Below are 9,647 nucleotides of genomic sequence, written 5' to 3'. Positions count from 1 at the left end.
GTTTTTTTGTCTGAACTCCTGAAGCACTGACAGTGTACTGGTTTGACACACAGATCACCCACTGAAGATTTTCCAACTTTCTCAACTTCCTCGCTAAAATCATCGATCCCCTGTTTCTGGCCATAAAAAGTGGAATGTGAATCCTGTTTTATTTGAAAAGGATGTGAAGGTATTCCTTAACTGCACTTCCTCAGACTCCAAAGCTTTAAGAGAAGTTAGGGTAGAGTTGCTGCCATCTTTCTGCCTTCAATAAGCTTAGTCAAGGAGCTGCTTCTGTGTATACACTCAGCAAGGCTGCACATTGTTCATCTGGTTGAAGTGTTAAAAGCTTGTGAGCAGCTACAGGGACAGAACTGGGGGAACTGAAGCCTTCCTTTGTGCTCCATCAGTGGAACCTTGCCTTCATGCTGAATGCTTTTCTTTCCCTCCTCGCCCCCCACAATGCCATCAATAGCAGTGAAATATCTTTACTTTCAGAAGGTTAATTCCAAAAAAGCACTGATAAAATAAAAGGGTATTACAGAGCTGGAAAAAACCCTCAGCTGGACTCCGCAGCTGGCCTGAGGAGTATGACACTAACCTCAAAGCAGAATCATTTTTATATCTGAAAAGTGTCAGACAATTTGTCAATAGGGGAAGAATGTCTATAGCTGCCTGCAGGCAGAAAAATGTAGCTGAGGAACTTTTATTAAAACTGTGGCCCCTATTCAACTCATTCATTTTGTCTACAGCTCAGTCCACAGCTTGCTGTTAGCAGCATACTGTTGCCTGACCTCTGTAACGCATGAATTTTAGCATAAAATGTGCAAACAGAAACACATTTAGCCCAGTTTCCTAAGAAAGTGAGGTTTGTATAGTAAAGCATAAATATATTATAGGTTTTTCTTTTACTCCCAGCTGAGTATATGGTTTGATTTCCATCAATTTTCCAGAGAATTGCAAACCCTAATAGCACTGTATCTGTAAAAGATTTGCAAAATTCATGGTTGGTTAGAGGAAATACTCACTAATGCCTCCCACTGACCTTAATTCTCATTAGAAAACAGAAAGATAGAATATGAAAACTCTATGGGGCAGGAGCAGGAAGAGAGACAGACACCCTATAATGCCAGTTTTCAATATATTAAGTGTGAGAGAATTCAACTAAGAGATAGGTTTTTTAGGGAACCACGCTTAATTCATTTTGCTGCCAACAGAACTCCTGTTGATGTCTCTGTGCTGTGTCACCCAGCACTGAAAAATGCTTCTGTCACAGTAAGGGCTCTTTAGCATGTCTCAGGCTTTCTGACAGAACTATAATTTTCTTCACTTTAGAAAACTTAATGTGAAGAAAAATGTTTGATACTCTTTTGAGGCTATTAAAAAGAAAATATAATTAAGCAAACCTTTTTTGTTTTACTAATTTAGTCACAAAAGCCTCAATGTTACTATTTCTTGCTGAGATACTCTACTTTCTGGCATACTTATTGGATCTGGCCTTATAGTCTAATCAAAAATACATAAAATAAATGATCTCCCAGGAAAGTCCAGAAATTCAGTTAAGTCACGGGATTTAATAAATAAAGTAGCATTCTACTTTTTTAACAGTTTTCACTTGAAGATTTGCACTTCCTTCCAATGACTTTTATAGTCCAAAAAATGTGTCTGGACCTGTAAACAAAATGTTGACTCTACCTAATGCATTCCAACACTTTCAATAAACCTTTATTACAGTTTGGTTGGATTCTAAACTCTTAAAAGTGTTGTTTCAAAAGGAATTTAAAAGTGGACTAGAAAATACCTCAGTGTTATTTCATTTAGGCTAATTCCTAATCCTTCCTAATTCTTCAATACCAATTTCTGTTTGGTGCTCTATTCAAAACATTTTTTTTAACTGACTTTGACATCGTGTATATCAATGTGTTACACTTCTAAGAAGAATATGGATTAAACTTTAATCCCATTAAATTTGCCATATAAGGGATTCAAATGCATACTGTAACTTTCACCCTGAAATTTTATTTCTGTATACATCTTGTTTTCCTTATGTTTTCATTATCAGCTTCTTATTTATCTGACTAAGTGTGAGTCATGGTAACATATATTTTTTTAGTACTTTAGAGTTTATGAAGCATTTGCCTGTGCAGATGCCTGAACATATTGCTGTACAATCCCAACATGAATTTCAGACTTATAACAATATGGTACTGGGTTCTTCTGAATTTTCAAATTAATAGCTTTCTGTTTAGGATATTATGTAACTGATAAAAATTACTTATACTTAATGCTGAAATACAAAAGGAATCTGTGGCTCTAACAGTATGTAATTTATGTTACTTACACTGAACAGATCCATAAATTCATACTGGTTCAGGTAATGGAAGAGGAAGAAAAGCAAGAAGGAAGCAAAAAGAGAAGAAAGTTAAATGAGCTAGAACAATGAAGGAGAAGGAAATAAGTGGAAATGGAGATGGCAAATGAAAAAAGAATCGCCAGGGAAATACTATTTTCTATAACATTTAATACGTACATCTATACATACATGCACAATTTTATTAGCAAATCCCTAAAGTATCTGAGGTTTGAAATAAGAATTTAAAAATTCACAAGTTTGTCTGAGTATATTTTGGTCCAAAAAATTTCAGTGGGTGCAGATGCTGACCCTCTCAATACATTATTTGTGTGAAGTGTACATATATTGGCTGTGATATAGCTGATTAGCAATGCTAAGCTAATGCTTGGCATGTTAAGTTCAGCATTAGGCTTGTATATGCATATGGCTTTTTTTGCTATTATTTTATCCCAAATGGACAAATCACTACAGAATCAATTACTTGTGAATTATATTCATCCCCCTTTATCCAGTATCAATGGAGAAACAACCATACACAAAGTACTGCAAACACACAGCTCTAGAGTTCTACTGGTATGTCCAGGTAGGATTTGAAGAAACAGGTAGAATGGGTTGTGTTGTCTTAGACCAAAGCAAAACACATGACAGACTGGAGATATACCAGTGAGAAACTCCAGTGAACCTGGGAATGTCAAAGCTACTTCCATGGTACACACAACTTCAAGCTTGGTGTTCCCATAGAAAGCAGGTGCAGGACTCATCAGAAATTTTGACTGTAGGTTTTGGAAAATGTTTACAGCAGGGTGTGCACTGATACTTCTCTTATAGAGAAACGAGTAGAATATGGGAAAAGCCTATAATAGAGCAAGATACAACTTTTATGATGATACAGGAAATCTATGAGAGAAAATAATAATGACAAAAAAAGTTTCATGAAATATTCTGAGTTGGAAGGGACCCACAAGGATCATTGAGTCCAACTCTTAAGTGAATAGCCTATATAGGGATTGAACCCACAACCTTTGTGTTATTAGCACCATGCTCTAACCGAGTTAATCTCAAGATCAAAATGTCATTGGATAAAAATTATAGATAACTAAAGGACAAACTGAGGAAAAAAAGAAATGAACAGTGCTAGGATCACAGAAAGAAGAGGATAATTGATTTTTAAGAGCAAAACATATTTACTGATCATGGCATTACTCAATGCCATTCTCAGCCTAGCACAGGTGTCTAGTTCCTCCAGACTCCATATATACCTTTCTGAATTAGCCTTTAGAGACTTCAGCTCTTCTCTCCTTTCATGCATCGAGCAAATTTTCTGTATAGAAAACACTGTGTGTGGTGCCAGCGTTCTCTTTTTTTGCAGGAATATAGGCTAGATAAAGCAAACCCTGCAAGGATACAGAGCCATGCAGAATCTCAAATCATAATCAAGAAGGATAAGCTGCTTGATTTTCAAAACTCTTAAGATTACATGAACTTTAATGTGGTATCTTTCTGCTTTCCAGACATAAATTCTGATCCTGTAGTGTTTTGGATGACTTTGTAATTTATATAGCAGACTCCACTATTTCACTTCTTTAGCCTGCCTCATATTAAGTGAGCTGCAATAGCATTAATCATGTTTAATCATGATTTAAAGGCCTTGTATAATAGTCTATTATATCCCAGACAAATTATTTTAAATACATATTTATACCAATTAAAGTTTAAAAACCAGAAAAACTTTACTACTTCTAAGAGTTCATTTTGGTTCAATTGTCTTTTAAAATGTCTTTGCCTTCAAACAGAAACCTTCTAGATAGATCATCTCCTAAATCACTCCATCTACTCCCCTCAATACACAGTTAATGCCCTATGAAAAGCAAAGTTTTGTTTTGTGAAACTCTCTGATAGACTCAGATTTTGTTAAAAAGAATACAGTAAAGGGGATGTGATATGCATTAGTAACAGTGTAAGTTTTAGTGGGAATTGTGTTTGCCTTCTATAGCAATCCTAAGCTTTGCAGATCTTTCAACAAAATAGGCACCCATCCAAGAAATTTCCCATTAGTAAGAATGTGTCAAGCATTAGTTTTTCGAGAATCTCATTGGCAGCATTAAAAGCAGATCATTCCTGGCACCAGATAGTGATATGCATCTTAACTAAAGGAAGAGACCTGTTTTTTCTTTCTTGGTATTGGTTTTGTGTGGAGTTTCTTTTGTTTGTTGTTATTTCTGCTACACAAAAAAACCCTTCAGAACCATAGACTCACAGAATAACATTCTTGCTAATCTGAATTTACCACCACTTAGCTCCACTGGAACAGTGGAGGAACTGACTCCAAAAAGGAAAATAAACTAACATGCATAGGGGTAGGTACTGTATGAAGTGATTAATTAACTCAATATAAAAACCATAAAAAGAACTGTGAAGCCTAATTGTCTAGCCTCATCAGCTGGCTAAACATGAACCAACAGTGTGCTGAGGTGGCCAAGAAGGCCAATGGCTAGGATCAAAAATAGTGTGGCCAGCAGGACCAGGGGAGGGATTGTCCCCCTGTACTCAACACTGGTGAGGCCACACCTTGAGTATTGTGTCCAGTTCTGGTCTCTTAACTTCAAGAAAGATATTAACATGCTGGAGTGAGTCCAGAGAAGGGCAACAAAGCTGGTGATGGGAGCAGCTGAGGGAGCTGGGGTTGCTTAACCAAGAGAACAGGAGTCTCAGGGGAGACCATATTGCTCTCTACAACTATCTGAAAGGAGGTTGTAGCAAGGTGGGCATTGGTCTCTTCTCCCAGACAGCTAGCAACAGGACAAGAGGACAGAGCCTCCAGCTGCACCAGGGGACATTCAGACAAGACATCAAGAGGAATTTCTTCATGGAAAGGGGTTTTAAGCATTAGAATGGACTGCCCATTCTAATGGAAGGTAATGGATTCTCCATGCCTGGTGGTGTTCAAGAAATGACTGGATGTGACACTTAGTGCCACATAGGTCTACTTGACACAAGGTGTTGATCAGTCAGAAGTTGGACTTGATGATCTTAAAGGTGTTTTCCAACCTAAATGATTCTGTGATTCACATACAGGTTGAACAATATAAGCCTGAATGTGACAAGTCTCTTCCTTGACTCTGTCTTGATGTGAAATTTTCCAGCTTATTTGGCATGCAATATTTTTATGCAAGAAATTTGAAAGGCAAAAATATAAAATGCAATTAGAAACAGTAAAAGGATTATTTAACATCCATGTATATTTAAAAGCCCTCATCAATTTCATAAGTGGTAAACCACTTCTCTCTAAGCCACAAGACCACTCACAAAAAGATTAAAGAAAATAATCCTGGTGTCATGTTATGAAGAGAAAATCATAAAGGAAGTTTAGATATGGAATTTCCTTTTACATCATCACTGGTCAATGTCAATGGAGAAATGGCCTTATTCACCTAAATTTTCATTCAGATGACTCAAACATGACTCACTCATACCTCTGAGACATGGAATACGTTGCTGGTAAATATTTGATAAATGCAACTTATGATAATGCAACTTATATCCTTTTCCTTCCCCTGGTATTTGTAAAAGAACAACTCCTGACCTGTTAAAACAACATCAAACAATCTCAATACTGATTTTGAATGCAAAAGGCTAGAGGCTAAAGACTTTAATAAGAAATAGTCTTGAATTCTAAGCTGTACTTGCAGGCTCTTATATTTTTCACATCCCAGAGTTTCTTATTATCCATTTTTTGATGTATTCTGAATAAAAGCAACCTTTTGTTTTCAGTCAAAGGTGAGCCTCTGTTCTCCAAGAACAAAAAAGGCAAAGCAAGTTTGCTTCTAATGCAGTTTGGATTTCTGATCATGCTGTGGAGCAAAATGTTTCTGCATTTCACTTTAGAGTCAGGATGGGATAGGGAGAAAAAAAAATCAATAACCTCCCCACAAATATCACAAACCAGAAGAACCCTTGGCCTGAAATTATAGTTCAGTGAGGAACATTGGATTAGAGAGGAAATTTTTTGCTTTACCACTAAACCAAATAAGTTCATATGCCTTTCTGGACTGCCTCTTAGCTTCAAACAGGAGCAAAGAAAAAACTTCACTTAATCTTACCTTATGACTAGGGCAGCTCTTTTGCTACAGGATCTCTAGGTTCAAGATCTGTGAGGTTAGGAACATACAGAATGGTAGCCTTTGTTTCTTCAATGTCACAATTCAAGGATATTGCATAAAAAGCAAGAAGTATTTCCTTCTCTGTTGCATTTTCAGAAGATAGCTCCATATTTGAATCAGGCAAAGAGGCTTGGAAAGGGAAGCTTTGAGAGATACACACTAAGGCAACCTTTTACAACTGCTGGTCTCTACTAGATGGCTTTAGCATGCTTCCCTTCTAGAGCCAAAAATAGTTTTCCAGTGGTTGTTCTTTTGGCTTGGTTGGTTGTTTATTTGGTTCATTTGGTGTTTTGTTGTTGTTGCTGTTTTTGTGGGATTTTTTGTATAACAGGAACATGGCAACCTATTTTTGTCATCTGAAAACCTGTCTCCATTACTTCATGTTTAATCTATTTTCCCAATTTCATTTCACAGTCTGCCAGGCAATTCAATCAGCTTGATCTTTGATCGGTGGTAAGAGTGACTGCTGTTAAATCTGCAACATTTCTTTTGCCCGAATGATCAGGGAAGCCTACAAGATGAATTGGATATACCTTGCTTTCAGTTTCTAAATTATATTCTAAATTATGTTTTTCTTTCATTTGAGGTTTTTTCCCTGAACTTTCTTAGTGTTAAGTCGGATTAGTAACTATGTAGTTGTGTGGATGGCATTTTGGATTTCTGATCTTAATAGATTATAGTATCACAGAATGGCTAAGGTTGGATGGGACCACAGTGGGTCATCTGGTCCAACCTCCCTGCTCAAGCAGGGTCATCCTAGAGTGTGTTGCAGAAGATTGCATCCAGATAGTTCTTCAATATCTTCAGTGAGGGAGATTCCAAAATCTCTCTTGGCAGTCTGTTTATTTACATATTTTAGTTCTCAAATTATTCCTTATATTACCTTCTTCCACGTTCTGAAGAGATCTTTGAGTGAGGGAGCTAGATGAACAAAATCAAGTCCTGGGACTTCTAGGTTCCATGTCCCTATTTCATGCACAATCACCTTCCCACCTGCAACTGTGGACTCTATATTTCTATCCTTAACTGAATCCTAAAGTAAGGCAATTGACTACATTGAGGTGGTTTAATATGCATGCTTGCTTACTTCAGTTAAAAAGTACAACATAGATGTTTGTCAGTCATGGTTATTTTAATATACTAAGTGCATCAGTAGTCACTTGAGATTACAAATTTAATAGCTAAAACACTTATTGCAGATATGGTAACAAAAAACACAGAGAATTTGCAAAAAAATAGTTATCGCTCATTTCATGCATTTTAATTTGTGACTTCGTTGCCAAATCATATTAGAGGCACTGAGCCACATGCTTTATTCTCTCCTTATCATCAGGCTTACTCTGAATATTCATAGTTCTCAACAGACAGATTATTCCTCACCATGTCAACTTGCATCATTGATCTCTCTCTGAAAAAAATGAAAACAGAACATCTAGCACTTCTCAGAATGTAGTCTTCTGGCCTGTAAGAAGACTATATTTTTACCAGATAAAAATATTTTTTTTGCTTTTAAAAATGAAATTTCTGGTGAGTTTATGGAATAAATCCTGCATAAATTTCTTTTAAACAGTAAAACAGCTTTAGCTGGATCATATATTTTTTTATATAGGCTTAGTCCCAAATCAGAAAAACACAACACTGCAGCGCAGAGGGCAGACTTAAAGATCCAAACTGACAGTATTTACATTTTGCTAGTGCTCTGAAAATGGCCCCCGCTGGCACTATAACACAATTAGCTACCTATGAATAAAAAGAATAATTCCTAAAGCAACAATACAAAAAGTCAGATTCAATGAGAAAGGACATAGTGTCAATCTATGGTCAATGAAGTAATATTATTTCTATGTATTATAAAAAGTAGTCAACATGTAGCTGCCCAAATGGTTTCTTAATATTCAATATTTGCACAGGAAATTCTCAACGATCGAATAAGTTTTGGAAGTTGAGAACCTGCTGGCCTGCTTGACTAATGTCTTTCTCTGTGCTGAATTCTCCAGAATCATCTAGTATTGAAGTTCATTGCAGCGTCCCAGTAGCTGAAAGAAAAAAGAGTTGCAGAAAGTCTCACAGGCAACATGAAAGATCAGTGAAGATTACAATTAAAATTGGTAAATGTACAGACTTTTATTCCTGATATAAACTGTCACTTTCTTACCACCTTCCTAAAAACCTAGATAGATAAAGGCCTGACACACACCCTTTACGGTGGTGCTTCTACCAGTATTAATGTTTAAATAGATAGGAGATTCTGTATTAAAAAGTAGGGTCTATATGTTACCCATGACTGGGCTGTGAAGAAATTAAGAAAAAAGCATGGAGGAAAAAAGATTCTTTCTTCGAGTCAATGGAGGTGAGAAGCAATAAATGTATTAAGAACATGTTATTACAGCATTTTAGCACTTAAGAGCTTATATTTTTAATACACTAGTCACTAAACTGGAACTGTAAACTTCTGCCTTGGGCACCTCGCCTGCGAATAAGTCATTTCCAAGTGGGATTTAAAGACAGACAGTAAGAAATACTGAAGAAAATTGCAGACAAAAACATATACCCTCTTTGGGTCATAGATGCTTTATTTAACTGCAAAGATATTTCCCTGTCTTTCAGGAATAGCATAGATGAAGAAACCAGAGGAAAACAGAACCTTAAATGTGAAAACAGGGAAGAAAAGATTATTTCATCAGGAGACGTATCCATGTTGATAAATAGATAGGTAGATCCTGAAATTAGTAGACTGTTCCAATGAAGAACAAAATATACAGTCAAAAACAACTAAAAATGTCTCAGTAAGCAGTTAATCACTTGTTAATGCATTAACCAATTAACATTTGGGAATATTAACCAATCAACACTGAATAAGCCTAACTGTTGGTAAACTGGAAAAATAAATCAAAATGTGTCAGTGTTTTTAATACACGCACTCCTACTCCTCACTTCTAAATAAAGGAAAATACTGAATAACTTGAATTTGATTCAAGTTTTCATGACAGAGAAAGTTCTCTTGTCTCTGAAAAGAGAATTACCTGTATACTAACAAAAGCATTAAATTGTAAGTGCATGGGACTAAATTCCCTGCAGCATAAAGTCATTAGAGTGAGTCTCTCCTTGAGGGAACAGAATTAGGGAAATATTTAGACAATACTAACACTGAAAAA

General features: G+C 36.2%; 1 long non-coding RNA gene across 1 annotated transcript; it reads left to right on the top strand.

Annotated features, from left to right (window-relative positions):
* The first annotated feature begins 6,569 nt into the window (after window positions 1-6,569).
* On the top strand, window positions 6,570-8,594 carry LOC116785600. The gene is made up of 3 exons (XR_004356745.1): window positions 6,570-6,735; window positions 6,907-6,945; window positions 8,490-8,594. It is a non-coding gene; the product is annotated as an uncharacterized LOC116785600 (long non-coding RNA).
* The last annotated feature ends 1,053 nt before the right edge of the window (window positions 8,595-9,647 follow it).

Source organism: Chiroxiphia lanceolata, chromosome 1, assembly GCF_009829145.1.
Source record: "Chiroxiphia lanceolata isolate bChiLan1 chromosome 1, bChiLan1.pri, whole genome shotgun sequence".
NCBI lineage: Eukaryota > Metazoa > Chordata > Aves > Passeriformes > Pipridae > Chiroxiphia > Chiroxiphia lanceolata.
Note: the sequence above shows the minus strand (reverse complement) of the source record. Positions and strands in the feature narration are given on the sequence as shown.